Here is a 25,044-nt window from a genome sequence, read left to right on the forward strand (position 1 = left end):
TGTGCTGGGGTAGAGAGGCACAGCTGGCACCAGGGAAATGCTACTATGGGCACATCCCTCAGTTCCCAGCAAGGGAAAACCCCTTAGCCTGCTGATCCTCATGGCTGAGGCAAGAAACCCCACTATGCCTGAATCAGAGTTTCCTGTGGATCATTCCCATGCAGGACACACAGCATGCCAGGTTCCTAAGGACCACGTGTCTTTAAGTGAGTTGCTAGAGAGAACTATGTCACTAGTTTCTGCAGCCCAAGGGGGCACCTTGGTGCTGGACCCCTGGCATGGCGCAGGTGAGATTTCCTATGGGATTCTCCCCTCTTAGCTGCTGTGAGAGTGGGGAACTCTAATAGCTGAGAGTTGTGGTCTGGCCTCATGTTTTGTGGGTTATCAGAAGAGTCTTAGACACCCCATAACTTGTGAAAATGTGAGTTGAGACCAGCGGTGCAGAGAGGACCAATGATGTACCGTATTGAGGAGCTGAGATGGATCTTTTGGCCTTGGTATCGTGGGAATGGTTCTGCAGGCTGGACAGTTCAGCCTGACCTGCTGGGTGTGGTATCTGAGTGCTGGATCACAGTGTTGCAGCTCTCCTCCTGTGCTTGCTAATTCCCCCAGTCTTTGGGGGCCAGTTGGTGTGTTTGATAGCTGCACCCTGCTTTTTGTTTGTCTTAGTTATATAGCTCTGTTTAAGAGTTTTCCATGCAAGTCTCGTGTGTGAGAGTGCACATATATCTATATTCCCTCTTGGGGTATGCTGAAAACAATCCATTTAGAAACCAGGTGTCCTTGTGTCTCTTGGCATCTGGTTAAATATCAGCCAAGTAGGAGAAAGTAAATCCTAGGATGCTTTAACAACTGCTGGGGCTGTGAAGCCCTCGGCCCAGTCTGATGGGATTTGAAGGTCACGGTGGTTGCCCACGTGTGAAAGATGTCTCCTTATTCCCCATAGATAAAACAGACCAGAATGATGTATCTGAAGGTGTCCCTACACTGAGCTGATGGGAACAGACGTGTGCGTTTCAGGCTGCTGAGACGAGAGGTCGCTTTTGAACCGGGAATGGAGACCCCCTTGCTTCTCTGGAGCCACCTTCGCCCTGTTGTGTCCAGCTCTTAACCTGCTCTGCAATACCTCGGGCTGCTTTTCCCTTACAAAAAGACTGTTCTCCCAAAAGCACAACACTGGGGCTCTGCAAAGGAGGCACTGAATGATGCAGTAAGAGGAGAATGCAGGACAGTGTGGTTGAGCTCTGTTTCCCTGCAGTTAACTCTTGCCCTGTGCACCTACCAACATGTCTTGCAAATACCCCTCAGTCTTAATCTGCAGCTCCTCCAATTCATTTATTCCTTGTCCCCAGACATCTCTTCTTTTAGCCCTGGGGGCTGCCTATGAAAGGAGAAACGTACATACTGTTGAGCAGTAGAGTAGCAGCCAGGGCAGCGTGATAGTGATGGTGTAAGGCTGAGAGGGGCATGGACCTGTAGGTGATGGGATCTCCCTTCTGCCTGCAAGTCTGGAGGAATGAGATGGGGCAGAACCAGACATGCCTTTGGGTAACGTGGCCATCCTGAAAGTGAGATGCTGTAGGAAGGGAGCACATATAGGAGCAATGCTCGATGTTCATGTTTAGGTGGACTGTACAGTATTTTCTAACGGTGGGGCATGGGAGGCTGTATGCCATGGCATGTCATCACACAGTTCAACTGAACTGATTGTGAGCACGAGACTTGGTGCGGCTCAAAGCTCCTTGCATGTGGGCTCTGCAGGTGAGTCCATCTCGGTCACGCTCTGCTGGAGCGGCTGTGTCGGGCATGCCTTGTTATGTGGACAAGCAGCAGTTGTGTGAGTCCTGGTTAAAACTTGGTCTGAGTAGCAGCGATGCAAGGAAACCCATTTTGAAGCTCACTGAGCCCCTTTTGGCTGTACTGTAGGTTAAACTACTGCTGCTACACACAAGTGTCCTCCTGCAGAGGGGTGCCATCCTCTCCTGGGCAGGCCCCTGGCAGGAGGCATAGAGCTGCACCACTGCAGCACCAAGGCTGAACCACTGAGCCCAGCTGATCCTGACCTGACTGTGAGCATGTCTGCACCAGGTCTGCTCCCAGGCAAGGAGAGCTGGCTGAAAATGCTCAGCTCCTTTTATGAATTGCCATAAAATCCCATAAGTCACAATTTGCTGCAAGTTGCACAGGTGAATTAGCATCTTAAGTCAGCATTCCTTGCAGCTTGAAAACACCTCGGCTTTTAATTTCATTGCGTCTCTCTAGAGAAAAATTGAATGAGAGCTTCCAGCAGAGACGATGAATGCTTGTGCCTTTCTTCAGGAGAATGGTCAGGAGTACCTGGGCTTGACAAGATGGGACATCCATGGCAGCAACAGCCTGGGAAGCGACCAAACTGTGCTTCACATCACTCCACTAATTCGGTATTCACAGCAGACTGAGATTCAGCGGTATGTTCTCAATTGGTTTATTATAGTCAATACTTATTATTAATAGATATGAAACAGACAAGATCTGAGCCTTTTGATGTTGTAAATCAATACAGATCTGCTCACTCCCCAAAGCTGCAGTCTAGTCTCGACAGAGCCACAAATCCTTAGTTAAAACTTCAGTCTCTTGCCTAGACCTGTAAACTTATTGTGGGTACCTTTATCTTGGAAGAATCAGGTCTCACATTAGTCCTGCTCTTCCAGTACATGTGGGGAATAAGCTATGTAGCAGAAGGCACTATTTGGCTAGAAAAATTAGCACGGTGTGGTTATTTTGGCAAATGCCATGCAGCTAGCCACTCCGGTCACGGCAGCACAGCTGTCACACTGAGCATTACCTGTGTTTGGGTGGACTCGAGTTGTGCCCCTCTTCCCTTGCATTCAAAGCAGTGGGAGTGTAGGAAACACTGCGGTGTCTAAACTCGCAATATCCTGTAATGTTACTGCACAAAAGGTCTGAGTTAATGATCCAGTTGATTTACAAGTCAACTGCAGGACAATTAATATTCACTGATGAGCCAAACTGAGAGGCCTTGATTTTTTTTTTTTTTTTTTCTCTAATGGTTTTGTGTCAAATCTGTGGGCGAGTTCATATACCTGTGTATGGATCAGAGGTATCAGGGGATAAGTGACATTTGATTAACCTTTGGGCTATCCTGGAAAATCCAATGCAAGAAATCTTGTGTGAAACTGCCTAAGTACTGTGCTGTTCTAAAAATATCTCTGGTACCAGTGAATGAGTAGAAGGAAAAGGAGATTCCTGATCAAATGTGGCTTTGTTTAGGGGGGAAAATGTAAGTGGCTGAGGCCAGATTCTGCTCTCCTTTTCTGATTTATAACCAGTTGAGCTGTACCATTGTAAATCACAGTGAGAAAAACAGTGGTTATTAGGGGAAGGAGGGGCAGTTTTCTTTAACTGATTTGTAGTTAAAAACAGGCTTGCTGAGTGAAAGGTGCTGGCTGTGGCAAGTGCCCTCCCTGCAGCAGAAGGCTGTATGGAGAGGACTTCTGTCTTGCATATGGGTAGACAGAAGTGGCTGCTTAAACCCTGTGTTTAACCCAAAGAACTGTAGTGTCAATCACCTGCCTACACGGATGGGTGTTGGCTGGCTGAGAGCAGTTCCTTGACACCTGCAAGAATGGCTTTGGACATCTCTGCCTTTAAGGTTTTTCTCCTTCCTCAGGCTGGGCTGAGCTGAACTGACTAATGTCCTGTGCCTGAGGCAAGAGGTTGCATGAACAGTTCCCCATCAACCCTGGGCCATGTGGAGATGAGGACCTTCAGGGATGTACTATCCTTCCTCCCTCCTCGCCCGAACATGTCTCTTTCTCAGAGAAAACAGGGACATGAGCTTGTCTGACGTCTATTCTGCTGCTCAGCATTAGCAGGGACTGGGGGGAGATGACTTGTCAAAGGGGCATATGACATGGAGCTCCTGGCCCTGCTTTCTGCTCTCCAAGGCCCAGTAAGGTCTGTAACATCCCTAGGCTGTCCCTTTCCTGTAGCTTCTCTCTTGCAGAGCCAGTACTTAGCAAAACTCCTCTAATAGCCTTTATGGTCTTAACCCAATTTCCTTCAAAACTGCCATATGCTGTGAGCTTTGGGAAGGATTAAGAACATGAGAAGGCTGCTCTTTTAAATCCCATGGAAAGGAGGAAACGTGGCATTTCGAGTGCCTGCAGGCAAGGAATAGAGGAATCTCATCAATTCTGTTTTGGGACAGGAAAAAAACTTATGCCCTTACCAAACTTAAGGCTGCCTCCTTCAGCAAGCATTTTTCCTAATCAGAGGAAATGTGAGGCAAGTCTCACTTGCTGTTTTGTTGTCATATTGGGTGATGCTCCGAGATGCTTCTAAAACTTGTGAAGAAACGAGACTACGCAGAGGATGATGAACTCCAAAGTAGAACCAGATGCTGCAGAGATGGAGTTGAGCCTCCTGCTGAATAAACACTTCCCTCCATATCAGCATGAGATCTATCCCAGCTCTTAGGGAGACTTTTGCAGGGTGCTGAGCCAGCCAGGTGCTGTCTTCTGGATCTCTGTTGTCGCATGTGATGGGAGGTAACATTTAATTTGGGTGTCAAAACACCTGGTACTAGGGATGGCCCTTCAGACTGTACAAGGTAAGACAGATTTCAGATTCAGGGTCAGATACAACCTCCTGGCAGCCACACTGGGAAGCTGGTGATCCTGAAGTTAGGCCTGGTCTGCAGGTGATAGGCTCAACCTTTTCAGGATTTGTAGAGTAGTGCTGAAATCCATGGGCTGTTGTGGAGCAGGGCACCCTCCTTTCCAGATGACTCAGTGCTAAGGTGTGCTGGTCCTCAGTCTGGATCAGCTCTGAGGCTCTGGTGCCTGCCACCTGGAGATAAGTCCTGGCTGGGTCAGGATAGGGAGCAATGCCCTGGGGCCAGAATGCCTCCATCTGGGTGAGAAAGAAGAGTCTGTCTCTGTAGCTATGGGTAGGCTTCATGCAATGAAGCTGAAATACCAGAAGGTGGGCATTTCTTACATCTGCGTAGAAGGTCTGTGCACAATGCATGAACAGATTAAAACAGGAAGTATTTTTTTTTTTTTTCACCTGGAACACCTGATCTTTGATCCTGTGGTTTTTGTAGCCCCGTGCAGGGGGTATTGCATCACAGCACTAGGGTAATGGTGAGATGGACACTTTCTCCTGCTTTGGGAGGTCTACAATATGAGTTTATTCTACATTAGAGAGTGCCTGAGATCCTTTGTTACAAGCTGTGGTTGAAGGACAAAGTGCAGTGATGGAAACTGTTCTGAGAAGCAGGATCCAGAGGTCAATTAGTGAATGAGCAGGGATAAGAAAATGGAGGTTGAAAAAGAGTCAAAGATATTTACAGCCTGCATGGCCTTCCCTCTCCCGGTGCTTTATTTTTAATGGCTTGCTGCTTTTACCTCTCTTTGTTTAATGAATATGTTGCTGAGTTATTGGAAGCGCAAACTGCATCCAAAAGCAGGACACTCAGGGTTTATTATATTCATATAACTCAAAACCAGCCAAATTGATTTTTTTTTTTCCTTCCCTCCTTCTCCAACTCATCTTTAAATCTTGCAGCGGGTTCAGTGGTAGTGACAGGTGTGAGACTGATGGCACTGGAGATGGAGAAACTGTGTTTAGGTAATGACCCCAACCGTGGGTGGGAAGAGCACCCTCTCCTCCTTGCCTGATGCTCGCTTCACCTCCAACCACCTCGCCTTGTGGCTTGGGGCAGATGCAATCCTTGTCTGCCTGCTTGATATTCTGGTCTCCACTGCTGCTGGAATGGCTTTGAGAAACTGCACCTGACTTTTCCATCCAGTTACCAGCATGGCTTCATGTCAGTGTGATCCCCTGCTCTTGTGTGACTGGGGACTGGAGGTAGCAGACCTCCTCAGCCATCGCAGCATGGGGCGTGAACTTGCAGCTCTGCAAAGGCTGCTGGACCAGGAGCCCCTAGAGTGGCCTCAGCTCCCCTTGCTGTGGGAGACGTGTAGCTTGTGGGAGGAAACATATGAAACGGTTGCTCTGGGTGGTCTTTTCATCTAAGCATGTCTGGGAGTTTCCACTGATTGTCAGGCTCAGTCCAGGCAGTTGTATTTGGTGGCTTCTGCCCTCTTTAGGGCAGCTTACCTAGACCTGCAGTCTGCCTGCCCTCTCCTGGGGCCATTCCCCTTGCTAGAACAGAGGTGGACATGACAGCAAAGTGTAGGGCAGTTCCTGGAGCCACACTAGTTGTCAGACCCTGGGACTTTGTCCTGTAGCTACCCCACTTGTCTGATGGGAGTGTAGCACCGGTGGGCTTCAGAGGCAGCCCTGCCCTGGCTTCCCAGGCTGGAAAAGGGGCAGAGGAGAAAACCGGGGTGTAGGGAGGTCCCTGCTGCTGGAGAGAAATACAGGACCCCACCCTCAGTATGAAACAGGGAGAGGTTTTCATCTCAGCCCTGGTTAATGGGGGCATTTTGATCTACAATTGTTGACTGCAGAAAGAGCCTCCCTGATAAAAGGGGCAGGGACGTCCTGGGGGAGAGGGTCGCTGAATATGCATGGCCCCGGGTCTCTTTGTTTAGCTGATATCTGACTATATTTATTCTTCTAGATTACACATTCTGACTGCGGAACAAAGGGCTGGCAGGAGCTGCTCTCTTGTGCTTAATAATTTGAGTGAATTTACATTTCAATGCAGCCCTGCGCCACTTCCCACCCCCCATGGAAAGAGCAGAATTTCCCTGTTGCAGGGAGGGGGAAAAGCAACTCCCACTCCAGTGGCCAGGCTGGGAGATTTATTGATATTCCTCTCTGAATTTATTCCTCGCAAATCCTATATGTGTGTGCCCACCCGCCCGATGCAGAGGTGTTTTCTTCCCTGCCACCCTACCCCATGACTTGCTCAGATACCGCTGTTTGCCCCACCTCCCTCCTGAGCAGTGTGATTCATTGTCAAGTAATTAACTGTCAGCAGTACAGAAAGTACCTGGCTAGGCAGAAGTGTGAAAACACATCTACACCTAATGGGAACTGGATGGAAGATTTCCAGTTTGAGTGACACATGGGGAGCTGCAAAGTGACAAAATGACAGAGTTAGCCATCACCAAAGCTCCCCAAATGTGCTCTGGTTTCTGTGTCACATCCTTTGCGCTCTACTTTGGGGCCTGAAAGTGCAAAAAATCATTTGCTGAGTCAGAGTCACCGGGAGTCTAGAGGTGGCAGTTTCTCACCTGTCTGTCTGAGCAGGCTTGGATCCCTGCCTGAAGCCAATGGTTTGACCACAGGGCTTGTCTCTTGTTTTGGATGAATTTTCCCTATTCTGCACCCCCAATCTTATCTACAAGTATGGTTTTTTGTCCCTGCATAGGATCCTGGGCCTTGTGTGCCCGAGTGTCCTGTGTTAGCTGCCACCCCACGCTTCCTGAGCCAGGGTGCTGCCGTTTAACGTTAGGACAGTTGCATGTTTTGTCTCTACCTGCCTGATGAGATCTGGTTCCTATAATCAAACGTTTGTCATAACAGGCTAGTGCAGGGCAGTAGTGGTAAGAGACCCAAATGCAGTGTAGCACGCTGGGGTTATCAGGGTACAAAATCCTCATTGCTATTTCAGAAGACATCTCTGCTTATCTTGAGCCCCTTAGGAGATGGGTTGTGAGCCCATGAGCACAGGACTTTGGGTGGGATCTGTGTGCTGAGGTGCGTGGATCAAGTAATGCCTTTCTTCCATTTGCTCCTCTAGTCCCATGTTGTCTCCCATGGTGCAAAATGAGATGGACCCTTGCTGCTCTTTAGACTGAAGAAGCAGGACACGATGGAAGGAGCAGCCTCAGACATGCCTGAGTCCAGCAGCAGCCTCTTCTAGAAGCTTGTTACATCTGCACGGTCTCTTTGGGCAGCAAGAGGACAGGTACTTTTGTCTTGAATACTTTTCTTGCAATCTTTTTCCTTCTTTTTGAGTCTGTATGAAGAAATGTGTGTGGGAGATGGCAAGTTCTTGAGCTGAGCTGCAGAGTGCTTCCATTTGCAAGGGAAGCCTGCTTCTAGCCAGCTCCGAATGTGTGACCAGTGGCCTGAAACACCTTCAGTTCAGGCCTTCATTCCAACCTGAACTGCAGAAGAACTTGTAAATGGGTTTTATAGCCATATTTCACCACTTGTATCTGCACTGGCATGTGTCAAGCTCTCTGTCGATGTCCTTCCCTATGCTGCTCAGAGCAACAGGGCTGAACTCTTGGCTAAGCAGAGAGCAGTGTAATGATCCTAACTTAACCAGTGCTTATAAAGTAAGAGCCTGTGTGTGTGATATGCTGCTGCTCTTACCACTACCCTTTCTAGGTGTAGTTGTTCAGCATTACAGAATGCAGGATATAATGCCCAAGGAATGTGGGCAGAACCAGGACCTGGCGCTATGTCCCGCTTGAGCACAACAGAGGGAATTTCCTGCCCTGCAGAGCTTTGGTCTGAAGGGTGAAACAGTGGGTGGTTGTCAGAAATTCTGTCTGAAGCACATAATGGAACAGGTAACTCTGTTTATTTTAATGCATAAATATGTACATTCATTATTTTTCATTTGTTTTGCATTGTGTACATGCATAAATGTGGAAACATACATATGTATACTCCATATCACATATATATACACAATCTGTAATATACATGAACACAATGCAGCATTAAATCAGGGATTTTCACTTCTCTTAATTACCTAATTATATTGATTTTTACATTCTGTACATCTTGGTTTTATCTGAACTTTACAGAAGGTGTAAGCAATACACATCTTGTCACATCCCATTTTCACACTAGCGCTGTTGCTGTATGAACCATTGCTAGAAATAAAACACGACTAGAATAGTCAGCCATCTGTCTGGAAAGCACATGCGGTCCCAGATGGCAGTTTCTCTCCTGCTCACTGGTAGCAAAGTCCTCTGTCTAAGGAACACAGCAGAAACGTGTAAGAATTCAGCGGGGATATGTCTAACGTGCAGCCCTCCCCCAGGCTGGGGCCGAGGGCCCTCCAGCAATGGAAGAGGAGGGAAACTTTGAGCACTGAGACCATCCCTAAGGGGGGCAGGTGTTCACCTCCTGCCAGGCTGAGAAATCAGCATCCAGAGTGAGCTAACTCCTTAGCAAGCCCCTCTGCTGCTCAGCTCTGTGTGGATGAGGTTCCTCATCCCATCTGTCTCTATGGGTGGCTATTCCTTTACGAGGTTGCGGTGGGGAGCAGACAGAAAGGAGTCAGCAGGACCTTGGCAGGTAAACATGGAGGGAGATGAAAGCCCATGAGCTGTTCTCTCTGGCATTGCAGGACCATTCATCTCTCTCTACTGAGGAGCTGAGTGCTTGGTTTGCAGACAGCTTGGCCACCAAGAACTGACACTTGCCCACCTCAAAGGCCCCCCAACTACCTTCACAACCTGTCTCTCTCAACCAAGGAGTTGCTCTGTATTGTTCAGAGCAATTGCAGTGTAGCATTGCTGCCTGCCCTTAGCTGGTGCTGCTTGTGAAAAGACAGCATGGGAATGCCTTTCCTTTCAGCAGAGGTGAATGGATGATGAAGCACCTCTAGTTAGCAAAGCATGGTCATTTCTCCTGGGCTCAGGCTCCAAGGGTTGCTTTCACTGAGTGCAAAAAAAAAAAAAAGCCCAAGAATGTGAAAATCACCGAACTCTGGGAGTGACTCGGTGAGAATGCATCTTCACCATCCTTTGAACTCTGCCCCTTCGTGCAGTTTTGAATCTGGCCTGTGGGAGGGATAAAGGATAACAGAACAGGTTTCTACAGAACTGAGGAATAGGGAAGAAACCATCACAAAAAGAATAACAGCGCTTCATGCCTTTGGGAAAGGCACCCAAAGCCATCGGTGTCTTGGCTGTGGTTTTCTGTCCTGCCTTCAGAAGCACTGAGCAGTGATTGTGTGAAGCAATGCTGAATTTCCTTACCTCCTGTTCATTTCGCCTTGCAAAAACATCTCCTTTGTGGGTTCCAGTTTTCTGAAATGTCCTTCAAGCCTGTTTTCATTCCTAGAAAAGTCTTTGCACCATCTACTGACTCTTTAACCTCATGATACCTGTCTCCATCTGCTGTTTTTCTGCTGGGAGGCTCGTGGATATGGTGGTGTACTGCAGAGGTTGGCACGAGTCCTTTTGTACAGGGGAAAGCTGCTGTGTGGGCTCTGTGAAACCTTCAGGAGATGGCACAGTTTTGCCTCAAAACCTGTCCTATGCTGGGGTGTTCTCTGTCTGGAGATCAAGTGGCTGTTTGCTCTTGGTGCTGAGCGAGGGCTGGCAAGGAGCCCTGTCACCGTGGTGGTACAGTAATGATGGTGTGTGCAGGGAGTGTAACAAGTGGTTTGGTCCTCTAATGCAGTGCTTCCCTCCGCAGGGCCTTTGTGGGAGCACCAGAGATGCCCACCCTGTGCAGCCACGGAAGACTGGAGCCACTGGAGCTGCTGGTTCCTGGCTATCCTCTGTGTTCCCACGCTCAGGAGGAAAGGCAGAGCGCATTGAGGGAAGGTCCTGCTGAGACTCGGCAAAGGGTCGGATTCTTTTGGAGGCAGAGGAGAAACAACTGCTCCTTCCTTCCTTGCAGAAATGATTTTGCCTTGGCCCAGCCTTTGCAAAAGGGAATTAGAAAGCCTTGCTGAACATTGGGAGCTGGTGGGAGCCATCACCCAGCCAATTCATCATGATGGGAGCCTGGTATCTAATAAGCAGGTAATAAATGCACTAAGTGCCCACCTTTAACTTGCTTGCGTGCCTCCCCGCAGAGGCAGACCCTGGGCTGCAGCTGCTGACGAGGAGACATCACCCTGCCTGATGAGCAGACGTCAGGCTGGGTGGAGCGATAGCTGTCTGGCTTTTCTCTCCTGGCCACGGGCATGGCAGGGGAGGGCACAGGCTCTGCAGAGTGAGAGGAGGGCAAGGTGTGGGGTGGGGGAAGCAGGTTAGGGCACGGAAGCCTCATCCTGTGTAAATCAGCCCTCCAGGCAGCGGGGCCATCTGGTTTCTATGTGGCAGGTTGTGATAGGGAATAAGTAGGATTTCACCCTGTCTCAAGAAACTTCGTATCTTTGGCGAGGCACTAAAATTGTGATCTTCCAGTTTTGTTTTAGGTGCGTGACAAAGGACAACTAGAGGGGGATGCTTAGGAAGTACAAGATGTTGAGTAGAGAAGCATAGGGTGATGCTCCCCCACTCCAAGAAGAGAGCTGTGGGGCATGCTGTGGTACCAGGAGGGCCTGGGCCTGTGTAGGGTCAGAGAAGCTCAAGGGAAGAGTCTGTGTCATGGGAAACTGCCCATCCCACCTCCCTTGCTGTGTCTCAGTGGGTGGCTGTTGTTGCTGGGGGATAGGGGTGGGGAGAAGCGACCATGGAGGAGGTGACAAGTCCAGAGGAACAGGCCCTCTAACTTCAGGGGAAACCAGGTCCTAAGTGGCAGTTGATGGGGATGCATGGACCCCCACCGGCCTTTCATGGCATCAAGCAGCAGGGACTGGGCCACCAGAGCGATGTCTCCAGTGGGTCTGGGACCAGCCCTGGCTTAAGGAGAATGTAGGAAGGGCAGGAAATGAGGACCCCTTTGCATCCTCAAAGTGAGAAGGACCTACTAGGACATGAGCTCTGGGACCACCACCTGTGATTGACAGCTCCCTGCACGGTCAATCTTCTGTCCTTGCTGGGGCTCTTCCCAGGGCACCCACCAGCACATAGGAGATGCTGGTCTCACTGGTCTCTGCTGGTCCTGCCTGTCCAGGCTCCAAGCAGCCACTGGCAAGGAGGTCGTTATCGCCGGGCCCCGCTCAGCAAAGCGGGGAAGCCCGTCCCTATTTGTCACTGAGCGTCGGGGCCTTGGAGGTGAATCAGATGCACTGTATTAATAGATCTAATCATCGCAAGCCTTGGTCGCGCTGGGTGTAGCAATCTGTTTCCTTGCTGACAGCGTGCTCACTGCTAGCAGGAGGGAGAGACGGGGGAAGAAACATCGCCCGTCCGCAGCTCCGCGGGGCAGGACCTTGGAGGTGGCTGAACCGAGTTTCTTTTCACTTGTTGGGCAGGTGAAATCCTGGTCTCAAGCTCTTTGATGGCAAATCTGCTGACAGGAGCAGATCATGGCCAGGCAGACTGATTTTTTTTTTTTTGGAGAACTTCCCATGCTTTTAGGACAGGGGTTTCTGTTTTTCTTGGGTATCCTTGAAAATGAGATCTGCTTCTCCTTTTTAGCTTGCTGGCAGCCCCTTATTTTGCATTTGTCTTCTTTGCTGTTGCTCGTAGTTGGTGCTCTGGTGTTCCAGACTAGCCTGAGATCAATAGGGGAGCACTTGCTAACATCATATTAATTGAGTCTTATGCTGAGAGCCCTTGTGCTATTGATTGTAACAGGAACTTCAGCTGGAATTTGGGAAGCACTTACTTGAAGTCTAAAAAATGAGAAGAAAGCAGAAGGCCGGGTGATTGGATTGACTTCATTTCCAGCGGATTACGCTGTAATAATTGCGTATGTCCAGTCTGCTTTCATTACTTGTCCCTTTAATGAAAGTACCAGGAATGCTTTCAGATTTCAATACGCAGGATTACAGGGCTTGCTTGGGGCAGGCACCAGAGTACACTGTATAGGAGCAATACGAGAGACTTTATCTTAATGACCGGCAGAAGATACCCACTCACCCTGCTGTCTGCCCCGTTCACATCCTTTTCTTTGCTTTCCTTCCTCAAAAAAAAAAAAGAAACAAAAATGCCAATTACTGACTGAGAACATGAATTTTTCATTGACCTCCTGTAATTCCCCACAAAGCTGAGGAGCCTGGAAGGTAATAAAATGAGATTTCTTCAAAGAACAAATGAATGAGAAAAGATGACTGCCTCAACCCAAAGCCTGGTGAGATGAGGGCATCATCAAGGGCCTGTCTTTGGGGTTAGGGAAGGACAGAGATGCTCTGGGGTCAGGAGGGGGTAAGAAGGGGTGGCTGGAGGCTCATCACACATCTTGGCTTCTCATCCCAGCCCAGGATTAGCCCTTTCTCTAAGCAACTGCTGAGACTATGGGATAGTGTGGGATGCCCTCAGGGGTTGGGGCAACCGTAGTGTGAGTGTGCAGGGCTGTTGGGTTTTTTTTTGGTTTGATTTCCCCCCCCACACACCCTGACATACAGCCTTCCACTATCACTCTTGGTGTGGGGCAGAGTGTGCTCAGGCTGAGGGTGCTTTGGCTGTCAAATGTCTTGGCTTGTTTTGCAGAGCTCTTTGCGCAGGGCCCTGCTTGCTCATGGCTCCAAGCTTGCTGGGGTCTTGCCACCATGCTGGGGCTTTCTAGGACTTTTGTTGTTTTTAATATGCTGCTTTGAAATAACCCAACAAAACCTGCTCTCAAACTCATTTATTATTTTTATAAAGGCTGCCCCCCCTTTTTTTTTTTAAAGATGCTGTCAAATTGCACTTCTTAAGATTCATGGTGGATCTCCTCAGCCTGACTCTATTACCCAATTTAAATACACAATAGCAAGAGGGGTTGAATGCCACTATGTTAACACAGTGCCAGAGACCTCTGTGAGGTTGTTTGTTAAAAGCAAATTGTACCTGTTAAGGGGCTGGGAAGGGGAGCACAGCTGCTGTTAACTGCTTTACCAAATTGACTCTGACTCATTCGTTTCAAATGAAAATTGAAATGCTTTTGACTTCTTCTTTTTCCTCTTTTTTTTTTTTTATCCTTCCAGTGGCAAATTTGCTTTACTTAATGCTAAGTGGGGATCATTTCTTGTGATTACTGAAAAATGCATCATAACTTTTGATTACGCTGCTATTAAGGATGCAGAATGGCAATTGCTGCTGCTTGCAGAGAGAGAGGGAAGGCTGCTGGAAGAGCTCCTGTAACCCTTTGCTATGCCGAGCGCTGCGGAGAAGGTGTAACTGCTGTTGCTCAGGGCTGCAGACTGGTAGGGCAGGACCTACAGGTCAAATTCAGCGAGCGTGAGCATCGCTGACCCTGGAGGAATGGAGTGAGGGCTGGAGCCTCACTGAACTGCCACGGCTTCCCAGAAGTTGGCCTTTTGCAGGGGCTAACGATCCTCTCTTTAAATGGAGACACTTGGGAAGATGGGCTGTTGTTTGGAGGAAGGGAGCACTTTGGGGGCTGGTGAGGGAATGTCCCTAGCAGCAGGATAAAGGACACGCATCCCAGGGTTGTAGAGATCCCTCAGTGGGATGGATGTTTCTGGCAGGGGGATTATGATTTACAGGGGAGGAATGGGGAGAATGGTGTAGACAGCCTGGGAGATGCAGCAGGAGAGGGACTGTGGAGTGCCCAAGGACACTGCCTCCAGTGCTGGTGAAACTGAGGCAGGGAAGAGCAGGTGGGAGGATGAGTTGCTTTATATTGTGTTGTGTTTTTCATGCAGAGATTTCTTGTGTTTAGGGGGCACCTGCTCTGCCATAGGGAACGTTTGCCCTCCCATCTATGTGAAGATCCCCAGGGTCTGAGTGGAGCACAGGGAGATGATGGAGAATCTGAAATGCTGTGTGTGGAACCTGTCAGCCCTGCTCCTGGGGCAGCTGGGCAGCAGAGCAGCAGCAAAGGCTTGACCTCAAGGTAAGTGCCAGCAAAGCTGATGGGCATCCTGGAGATAATATCCACTTGGACGGGGAAAACACTCTGGGGCATTGCAGAGAGCCCTTCCCTGGCTTAGGAAAGGTGTAATCAATGTTTTAATCCTGCTACCCAGCATGGACTGGGCTATAAACAGAGCATACATGGACTGGTGTAAAGCTGTGTCCACTGTTGCACAGGATGTGGGCAATTACCTGGCTTGGGAGTTGAGGAAAGGAGGGGAGGTACTGATTTTGCACTGTCACCCTACAGACAGCTCATCAGAGGGGCTGCTGGCAGTGAATTTTGGTGTCTGATTGCTTAGATACTTGCTCCTTTGTGGCCCCTTCCCAAGGGGTCTCGCTTTACTATATTTACTGCCCCTTTTGCAGCTCTCTCAGAGCACCACCCGCCCTCTGTGGCTGCTTTAGCTCTGCTTCTCCACTGGGAACTACGTTTCCCAGAGTTCCTACTCTTAAAGGACTGAGGCACTGTCACAGGCAGTGCTGAGCTGCCTCTGAGACATAACAAGAAATGCTGGCAGTGAGGCTGCACTTAATTCAATAATAAGCACAGAAGAGCAGACATTTGCAGCAGGTTTGGAAGATGAGGCTCTTAGGACTAAAGGGAGGAACCCTTTCTGCTGTAGTCCTTGTTGCTTTGGGGGATGCTGCAGCCAGCTGCAAACAGCTGGTTCTGCCTCATGCCTTGAAACAGAAGAGTTGTTAAGGGGAGTGGAAGCACAGACTGAGTTACTGGGGCTGTGTTTGTAAGTGAGCGCTGCGAGGCTCTTGGCATACTTGGGAAGAGGTTTCTGCCCTAGCAATACTTGCCTGTGAGCCCCTTAAAAACAGGAGCAGTGCTTTGCTCATACTGCAAGGCTGGAAAAGTTAAAGGCGTATCAAGAACAGAAATGTGCAGAATGATCAACTGCAGAGATCAATCTGCAGGGCTACGAAGGAAGAAATGTAACAGCTACCAGTATTGATGAGACAGCCAGTGCCCTCCTTGGAGAATTGTGATTTCTGCTTTGTTTTCTTCCTCTCTGGGCACCAAACCGAGCTAGAGAGCAGAACAGACTTGGCTGGTCTGTCCAGTGAAATCTGGTGAAGGAAGGGGCCTGTTTAGAAACCATCGGCAGCTGAGTTCATTGGATTTCTGGGCTATAAAGCTCTCGGGGTTGGGGGTGGGGGGGAAATCATACCTTCCTAGCTCACCACTAAGTCCATCTCCAGTTGGAGGGGACCTAAACCAGTCCTGGCAGCCCACCGACCTGCCGTTTCTAATGTGGGCAAGTAGGGGTTGGCTTTGTCCTGGGAGAACGGGGATCCTCGTGGCCAGAGGCTGTGGCTTGGCAATGCACCGAAGGTCAACCAGTCTGAGCATTCCCATAAGAGTATACATGTGTGCATACCTATAGATATACATATACAAATGTATATATGTGTGTGTGTATATATAAAATACACATATATATATTTTTGCTGGCAGCTGAGATAAAAGGGATATAATGAAAATGTAAACGAAAAACTTTACACCAGGCATGGCCTGACAGAGGGAAGATTGATATCCCATGATGCTTTGTCTTGATGAGACAATGAAAAATAACCACCACGGCAGCTGTGTCAATATCAGACTTGGTAATGCACCACTAGCTGTGGGTTTTTATTTAATCCGCTTTGCTTTAAGATGATAACGGTTGTTACTTTTCAATGCCTGTCTGTCAGCACCCTGGCATTGCAATATTCCTCCGCAGCTTTGCGAGCGGGTTTCATTTATTTTAAAATACCATTTCACACACTGCTGACTTTTAACAGTGTTCCATGTGAGTTTGGGAGATTGAATAGTGACAGAAACAACACTTTTTATGAGAATACAGAATATTAAAAATGGGGCACAATATACAGATGGCAGTTTTCACTACAGCTTGTTTTTTTTCCCCCCAACCTGCTTCTGCTACTCAGCTTCCCACTGAATGCATTTGTAGTAACACCATAAATGTCACTTTCGCTGACTGCCTTTTGGCATTTTATTTAAATGGGAATTCGGCTCTTGCTGCCGCCGCCGCTGCACTGAGCTCGTGTTTTGCAGGAGTGCCACTGTGCACGGTCTCCTTGCATCCAGTGCCATTTCGATCAGCTCGAATGCAGGGGCTGCCAAAAGAGCAGCCCCAGCTGTGGCGGTGTGATGCTGTGTGCATCTGTGTGTACACACCTGTGTGTCTCTGGGAGGGCTGGGAAGGTCACTGAAAGCCATCCAAGAGTGGTTTCTACTTGGTGAAATACTTTTCTTGCTGCTTGGCTTCTCTGAGGCTCTCATCTTGCCAGCAAAATGCAAAATCATTTGATGCTGTAATGGCACCAAGAGGCAGATTGGAGTTAGTGACTCTTGGTTTTAAATCCTTGGGGCTCTTTTGGCTCCTTTCTGCCTAAAATCTGGCTCTTTGCTTTAACTCGGTTGCTGTGGTGTTGAAGGAGCCCTGTTCCCTACAGGTTTCCTGGGACAAATTACAGTAAAGGCTTCCTACAAGGTGATACAGTCACAACACGACACATCCCTCTGTGGGGCTGGCTGGTGCTCCTACAGCCGTGTAGGTCTCAAAAATCTCAAAAGCTTGGTGTGTGAAGAACTGTGATGGGTGACAGTCCTTGACAGTCCTGACCTGTCTCCTGTCACAGGGCTGGAGACAGCTGCTGGTCTGCAAGTGCTTTCATGGGGGACCCTATAGACTGAAAAGCATCAGTGAAGGAGGTAAACTGAGGACTTGCTTTGATTTACCCTCCAAAACATTTGTGTCTCAGGGCTGCTGGAGATGACCAGTGACCTTCTGAAGCATCCCTCCTCATTGGGAACAGGCAATAATTTTGCGGGCTTTTACCCCATCATGGCCCCTGAGGGAAGAGTGTGACCTGCTGCTTGTGTCTGGGATGCTGTGGCTCACCTTGCTGCCTTACGTAGCTCTGCTCCCTCCCTTTCCTGCACGCCAGCTTTTTGGGCTGGGATCCTGTAAATGCAGGAGGACTCTACACCCAGCACCGTACGTAGCCTCTATTGGCACACAATACCTTTGGTGAGGGGAGGAAAGGTTGGTGCAAGCCTTGTCCTTGTATTTCTTGTCCCTGTTCCCACTGCCAACAGCCCTATGGATAGTCTGCTCTCTGTGGTAACTCGCTGTCCTCTCTAACCACAGCTGCGGGAGGGATGGCTTGCACTCCTGTCTTCGTTGTCTTCTAATGCTACAAGGCACCAAAGTGTTTTTAAAGACATGTAATTGCCTGGTTCCCCCTGTTCTTTGCCTACCTTTGGAAATGTCTAAGCCTCTGCACATCTGGGCTGGAACAGTCTGGCTGAGTTGCAGGGGATGGCTGTGGCAGAGCCAGGAATCCTGCAGCTTGATGGATAGAAGAATGTTTTTGTTTGAAAATGGAAATATTTATTTTGCTTAACGTGGGAAAGAAGATTATGTATAAAGAAAAATTTTTGAGTATGTGTTTGTCATTTTGATGTGATGGCTGGTTGCAGTGAAGTATTCCTTTGTTTCCTACCTGTGTACACTGTAGAGGTCCTTGAAATCACCAAAAGCTTCATAAAGTTGTTTTGGTGTTTTGGAAAATGATAGATGTAGGATTATTACTTTCCTCTCTGTAAAATGCTTTTATTTTAATCTTTGAGCTGGAGGTTCATTGTACAGGTGTACAAGGACATTAAATAAAATATAATGACCTGGAACAGTGTTGTTCCATCCTCCCTGCAATATTTTTGCTGTTACAGATTCTGTTACTGCAGGACTAAGTGCACCTGCATACCTTGAGCCCTTCTGGGAGGTTGGAAATTTGTCCTTTTCTATTCCACTGGGACAAAGCTGCTATTTCTGGCTTGCAATGGCATCAGACTCACAAGTGATGATATTTTAATGTACATAAAGCTGTTTTCCAGTGCAGGCTGAATCTTCTCCCCTCTCGGCCCCAAGGGAGCACGAAGCAGGGGGTGGGAGGAGCAGGATGAGCCATTACTGAACAGGTTGACTTTTTAAAGAAAATGTGAGCTGTTTGAAAATGCTCCTACATGTGCTATGTGCCAGGCAATCCCGGGAGATGGATGAGCAGCGAGAGTGCAGGTGAGGCAGGCAGAGGCACAGCCGAAAGTGTTGCTTTTGTGTCTCTGTCCCAACAGGAATAATTTCCACATAAATAGCACCTATCTGTTATTTAACACTTAAATCATCGAAGTGTCCCTCAGCACGGGGCTCTTTGTGCTCAGTGCTCTACCAATATAAAAGTGTACGCATGGGGAAGCGTGGAGATGGTTTATGGCTCCTGTTTTAGGGCAAGGAGGCGGTGCAGGTGACCTCTTCAGAGCCCTTACACCCCATTATCTATTCATCATCTATTATAACTCTTCCTCATCGCACAAAGTTTATCCTGCATTTCATCAGGTAGGAGCCTGGCGCACACAAATCAGATCTATGGTCTGGTTTCCTAGAGTTAACTTAGGGAAGCTAAACTTTCCTCCTGGTGTCTAGATAAAAAAAAATCACTCAGCTCCACTTGTGTACGTGTTGGCGTTGTTTAAGTCAATAGTAATGCTCTATTTGCATGATCCATCAGAAAAAAGAAGTGTACATCTTGCCTGATCCTTTCTGTGTTCTTGGACACAAGGTAAGATGGATAACAGGGAAAATGGTCTTTGTTGCAAGACTGATGCCAGCTCTGCATGTTTTGGCCCTACTCTAGCATTTCCTAAAAACGTTGCTGTCCTGTTTCCCAGGGTCACAGTGTTTGCATAGTGCAAATGGTTGCTGGTGTTAATTTAGTGGGTCTCCAGCCTTACCTAGGGCATGACTGTGCCAGGGGATATAGCTGAACTCCAGCATGCCATGTGCAGGGTATGACTTGCTCTTCACAGCTCAGCAAAGCAGCTCCTTCGTCAGAACAAGCAGAATGGATTCATTAAGCTGAGATGAAGACAGGAGGTTCCATAATGTCCCACTCCCTCTAAACATCTGTGTTCTGTGGGGCAGGGCAGTGACACTTCATGTGAAACAAAGGGGGCAGCACGCCGGGTAAGGGGATGTTGTTAAGGCTGGGTGAAGTATAGGGACGTGGGGATCACGGGTCACATCTTTGTCTCTACTGTGAACCTAAGGAATGTGTTTTTCTAGTGACGGATGTCATGCCTCGTGTGCCCTGAAAACCTATCTCTTAGCTCCCAGTGTGGCCTTGTTTGAGCAAGGGAAGCAGGAGGAGCACCAGACAACAGGATTTTCTACGCCGAGTGGAAGGGGATATTAAGGCATCTCCCAGTTTGACCTCGTTCCATCTGTAGGCACAGCTTACCTGTGCGAGGTGGTTACAGCAGCTTCCTTATGTCTTGCAGATGAACATAGTTTTGCTGTGTTTTGCTTGTCATGCAAAGGCCATATTTCATCTCTGAGGATGCATGTCCTCCTTGGAGGAGCCATGGCAAAGAGCAGAGTTTCTCCCTTTGCATTATCTCTTCAACAGGAGGCATTTTTTTTAGCACAGAATTATTAGTGTGAGGGTGAGAGGTTGGGATTTCTGAAGGTGGGGCTTGGCATGCCTTTGTGCCTAGACTGCTGAGTTTATGGATACAGGACGGCCCTGACAAGCTTCGTTAGGCACTTCTGGCACCTATCTGACAAACCTCATGCCTCGTGCAGCATTCTGGCTACTTCTGCTTATCCATTCCAGCATATATCCTTTGGCATATAGAGCCCCATGGGTTGTTATTTTCCACAAATGTAGTCCAAGATGATTTAGAGGTCCCAAGCCATCTAGTGACAGTGTCTGCCTGGGTGGCAGCAGCAGGGATAGCCAGCAAGCTCTGCACAGGAGAGCCAGCTGCCTTCCTGCCATGCAGATATGCAGCTGCACTGATGGGCTCCAGCTTTTTGGGGGTGATCAGGGCAGCATTTTGACTTTCCCTGGTATTTCTCTTCTCTTCTCCAGCAGAATCTGTTCAGGTGCACCTACTGAGTCAATCCACCGTTGCTTTCAAGGATTTAGGTTTGTGTCTCTACTAGGTGGAAGGAAGGACTCGCTTTCAGACTTCATATCGTTAGCATGATGCTCTTATGTTTCCAGTGTCTGGTCTGGTGGCTACTTATCTGTGTGCCTGTGGTCGTTCTGTCCAGGGCAGATGGGCATTGTGGCTTCTTTATTGCACCACCTAACAAAGCTGTCTTGTTCTGTTCCCTTCCCACAGTTGGAAATAGCTTGTGCCTGCTGCTGATCTGCTGTGTGCTGCAGGGCATGGCACAGTTGGCTGGTCTGCAAGTCTATCCATATGCCCTGTTGAGACACTTTCCTGCTGCCTCTTGGAGGCTACGACTTCATCTAAGGAGCAGCAGCATCTGAGTATGGAGAACCTCAGATGGAAGTAAGTAGATCCCAATTGTGTTTGTGTTGATAGCATGGTCTGCCATGTTGGCCTAGGTCTGTACTGCGTGGCACTGACGCCGAGTCTTCTCAGAGTGACAGTAATCTCTGCTTTTATTGAAGATGATGATGAAACTCCCGCTGGCTGACGTGGATGCGGAGTTAGGTTCTCAGGGCAGTGGGCTTGGATGTAACTGGCCTTCACTAACTTGGGTGGTGAGGTAACGTCTGAGGAGGTGGAGTGGTACATGGAAGAATGTCCTGTGTGATTACTCAGAGCTGCAGAGGCCAAGAGGTCAATTCAGTGTGCACATAGCAGTGGATCTAGGATGGGATGTGTTTCTTCCCAGACCCTAAGCAGGGACCTGTTCTGGGATATCTGGGGCAGGAGGTGGCAATTTAATTCCAAGCCTGGTGCTGTAACTGCTGATTTTCCCATCTCTCCTTCATTTATACCACCTAATTTTGCTTGGGCTATACAGACTCTAGGTGCCAAGCCTTGTGCAAGGGTGAGAGAGTTGTGAGGAGAGCACTGAGTGAGTTGTGAGTGGTCAGTGGGTTGACAGGTGGGATTAACCCTACTCCTGTGGCTTCTGTGCATTGTGTTTGCCAGGTGAAAGCACGGCAGGTAATTGTGCAACAGGTTCCCCAGCCCTGAAGGGCTGGCAGATCACCTCCATATATGATTCCACCACCACATCTCACCCCCCAACACCCCATGGGAAACTCCACACTGACTGTCACGACTATGTGTGGACAAGGACAACCTGCAAGAGTCCTGAGCTGCATGCAGGGGTTACCAGCTCTTTGTGCAGAGCATTGAATACCACTGGGAGCTTCCAGCACTTCCATCTCCTGTTGCAATACCGTTGTTATTATGGATAGCAATATCGGTACCTGGTAACTCTTTCGTGGCAGTTGCTGTTTCGGAGGCTATTAAGCTTGCAGATAACAGTTCTTTGTCTAAGTTAGCGCCTAATCTTTCACATGACAATATCTTTACAGCTATGCCCATCTGGAGTCTGAGTCAAAATCAGATTCGCTTTCTGTTAAAACTGCCAATTTGGAGAATTACACTGTGTCAGCAGGGGAGGGGGGAGAGATTTTTGGTAAGAAGATGAAGGAGATGTGGATACAAAATGGCAGCATTAAATCTTTGTCAGGGGATCTTAGGAGGGATAATATCTTGCTACACAAAAAAAAAAAATCCAGCAGATAATGGACACTTATGTAAAAGCAAATGATATACGATTTTTGAGGATGCTGAAATCTGAGTAATGGACTACTTGTTCAGTGTCATCTTTTAAGTTCATTAGCTTTGTTCCACCTTCCACTTGGTATTTTAATATATATTCTAAACCACTACTTGCATTATATTTCTATCCCTGTGTTTCAAAATATTGGCTAAGACAGCTTTAGTTACCCTTGTATTATCACTTGCTTGAGATCTGAGTATTAATATGATTTGGAGGATGAAATACAGGTTCACGTATTTTCCACGCTGCTCGCTGTAGAGCTGGGAAATTACTAACTTGACACCTTCCGTTTGTCTCTACGTTTTCGGTGTGTGATGCTCCCTGCCAAACGGGGGTGAGTTATAGATGGGAGCTGTTGGGGTTTTAATCTTTGCTGCATGCTGTAGGCAGAGTTTTCAAAGGGCTCTGATCCTGTATTTCTGATGAGAGTTTTGCTGTTCATGTAGGGTTGTGCTGCAGAAATACACCCCCCAGCTGTCCCTAGGCCTCTATGTCTCTCTCTCTCTTCAAATATTCTTTTTTTTTCTTCTTTCTCTCTCTCATGCCCCGTGATCCTCCAGTTGTACTCTTTCCCCAAAACAGCCTGCTGGAAACCGCAGTAGTGCTCCTGGAAGGAAATGTCTGCGGTTGCTCCATACACAAAACTGTGGGGACACATAGATGGGATGGCACTGGAAGGGCATTAAGCAGTGGAAGATTGCAAACAGTTCCTGAGTGTGAATAGTTCCTCCTCCCCTTTGTGGTTTCTTTTTCTAGCTTGATTACATTCAGATTACTTAATAAAAAAAAGCCAACTCCCAAAATACTGGGTTTTATATTCCCACTTGATCTCTTCATCATTCATGAATCCTCTTTCTTTTTCTCCTTGTGTTTCTGTTGTCTATTTTAATTTCTATTAACGTGAAGAATTTGTAAGTGGTGTAGCAAGGTCTTTTCTTTCTTATGTGCCTCTATTTGTATTGGAAGACAACTTGTAAAATGTGATGTGAAAACACCCTCGTAGTTTCTAGTTATGCTATACGTCTTTCGCCCTGGTGACCCTCTGACCAAATAATGTCCTCAGCCACTTAGAAATCCTCATTATAACTGTTAGGTTAAGTGCTGAGAGCAAAATGTATATACTGTACCTTAAGTTTCCGATCACAATGGCAGAGTTTAGATCCAGTACTATCTTCTTTTTTTTTTTTTTAATTACAAGCAATTCAGTTTCTTGGATGAGGTAGTTAATTGTTTCTTTATTGTCTATAGCTTCAGCAAAGTGCTTTTTTTAGTTTTTGAAAACCTCTTATCCTCTACTTTTGATGTTATCTTTTTTTGTAGAGAAAATGCAAAAAAAGTCTACAAAATGCATGACTTTCTTTGCGTGGATTTTGGTGTAAAAATCATTTTTCCAGGGCAATGAAAAATCCCACCGAAGCAAGCATGTGTAAATGAATCTGGAACTCTAGCTGAGCTCTGAGTCATGACTCTAAGTCCTAAGGTGAGGGCAGGGGCCATTGGGGGTTATGTGGTGGAGGGAAATTTAAGGAAAAATCCATTTGAGACTTCCCATTTGTTTGCCTGCTGGTTTCAAGGACTTCACAGCCACAGAGGTTAAACTTATAATTATCCTTTAGCACAATTATTATGATTCTCATGTGATCACTTGCCACCAGCAGCTGAAACTTGGATGAAGCTCCTAAAATATTCTAAGACAGGGAAATCGTGAGGATTTGGGAATATTGTGTTAGACAGCTGAACTTTTATCTCTTTGGAAGTGCTGGGGAACTGCTGTTTTGTGGATTTGTCCTGGGGTGCCAGGTGGGTATGAAGGCCAAGATGTTTGTATAAATGGAGTAACTGCAAAGCAAGCTGTTTCATGCTAAAATATGAACTACAGAGTCACACTGTATACTTAGATGGGGGATATGGTGTGTTGGTTGTCTAAGAAAGATCTTGTAAGCAGTGGAACCTGCAGTCAGATGAGCTGAACATGATCTGATGTTCCTACAGAGAAGGGGAACTGAAGGCAGGCACGGACATGCCAGTTAGTGAGCACAATCCCAGTTTAATGCCTGAACGCCAACCTTGTGACTGGAGGTTGCCAAAAATCCCTCTGATTTCCTCTGGGCACAGGAAGAGAGTTTCAAGTGTTGAAGTGCCTGTTTGATTGAGAAGGTGACGCTGGGGACTCTGGTTCGTTATAGACTGCTGAGGGTGGGAAATGCTGGGGCTGCGCTTCCACCTTTTGGAGTTGAGCAGAGGTGGTTTTCCTTTCTGATCAAATTGAGGCCATCCAGGTCTGCTCCGACCTGTGGGCTCCAGCCTTGAGATACTTATTCCTTGTGGGTCACCTAATTATGGGGAGGAAGGAGGCCTAACATCTCTCTCCTGGGAGATATGGTGGAAAGATCACGCATAAAACAGAAATGTATTTGTTTCTTCTGCCAGGTGGTCATCTGGGATGTAAGCACTACTGGTCTCATTTGGCACGGGTGTTTATTGACAGTTAATCTAACCCTTGGAAGTCTGTTTCTGTATTAACTTTTTGGAAAGTGTTGTGTATGGCTTTGCGTTCCTGCAAACATAGAAGCCGTGGTGAAAATATGGTGAGTCCTCAAAAATATTACTCCAAGCCCTGAAAGGACTTAATTTGCTAAGGGTCTAAGTATTGGTGCTGGGGATGTAACGAGTCCTCGTAACTCATTGAGTTTGTCTTAGGACTTATTGATAGCTGTATTAGAATAAAGTGTCGATGGAATTGGTGTAAGACAGGGAAGATCACTGCATGGTGTTATTTTACAGATAACAGTTTAGGATGAAGTGTATAGTAAAGCATTGGTGTCCTG

The sequence above is a fragment of the Nyctibius grandis genome, chromosome 21 (genome assembly GCF_013368605.1).
Source record: "Nyctibius grandis isolate bNycGra1 chromosome 21, bNycGra1.pri, whole genome shotgun sequence".
Lineage (NCBI taxonomy): Eukaryota > Metazoa > Chordata > Aves > Nyctibiiformes > Nyctibiidae > Nyctibius > Nyctibius grandis.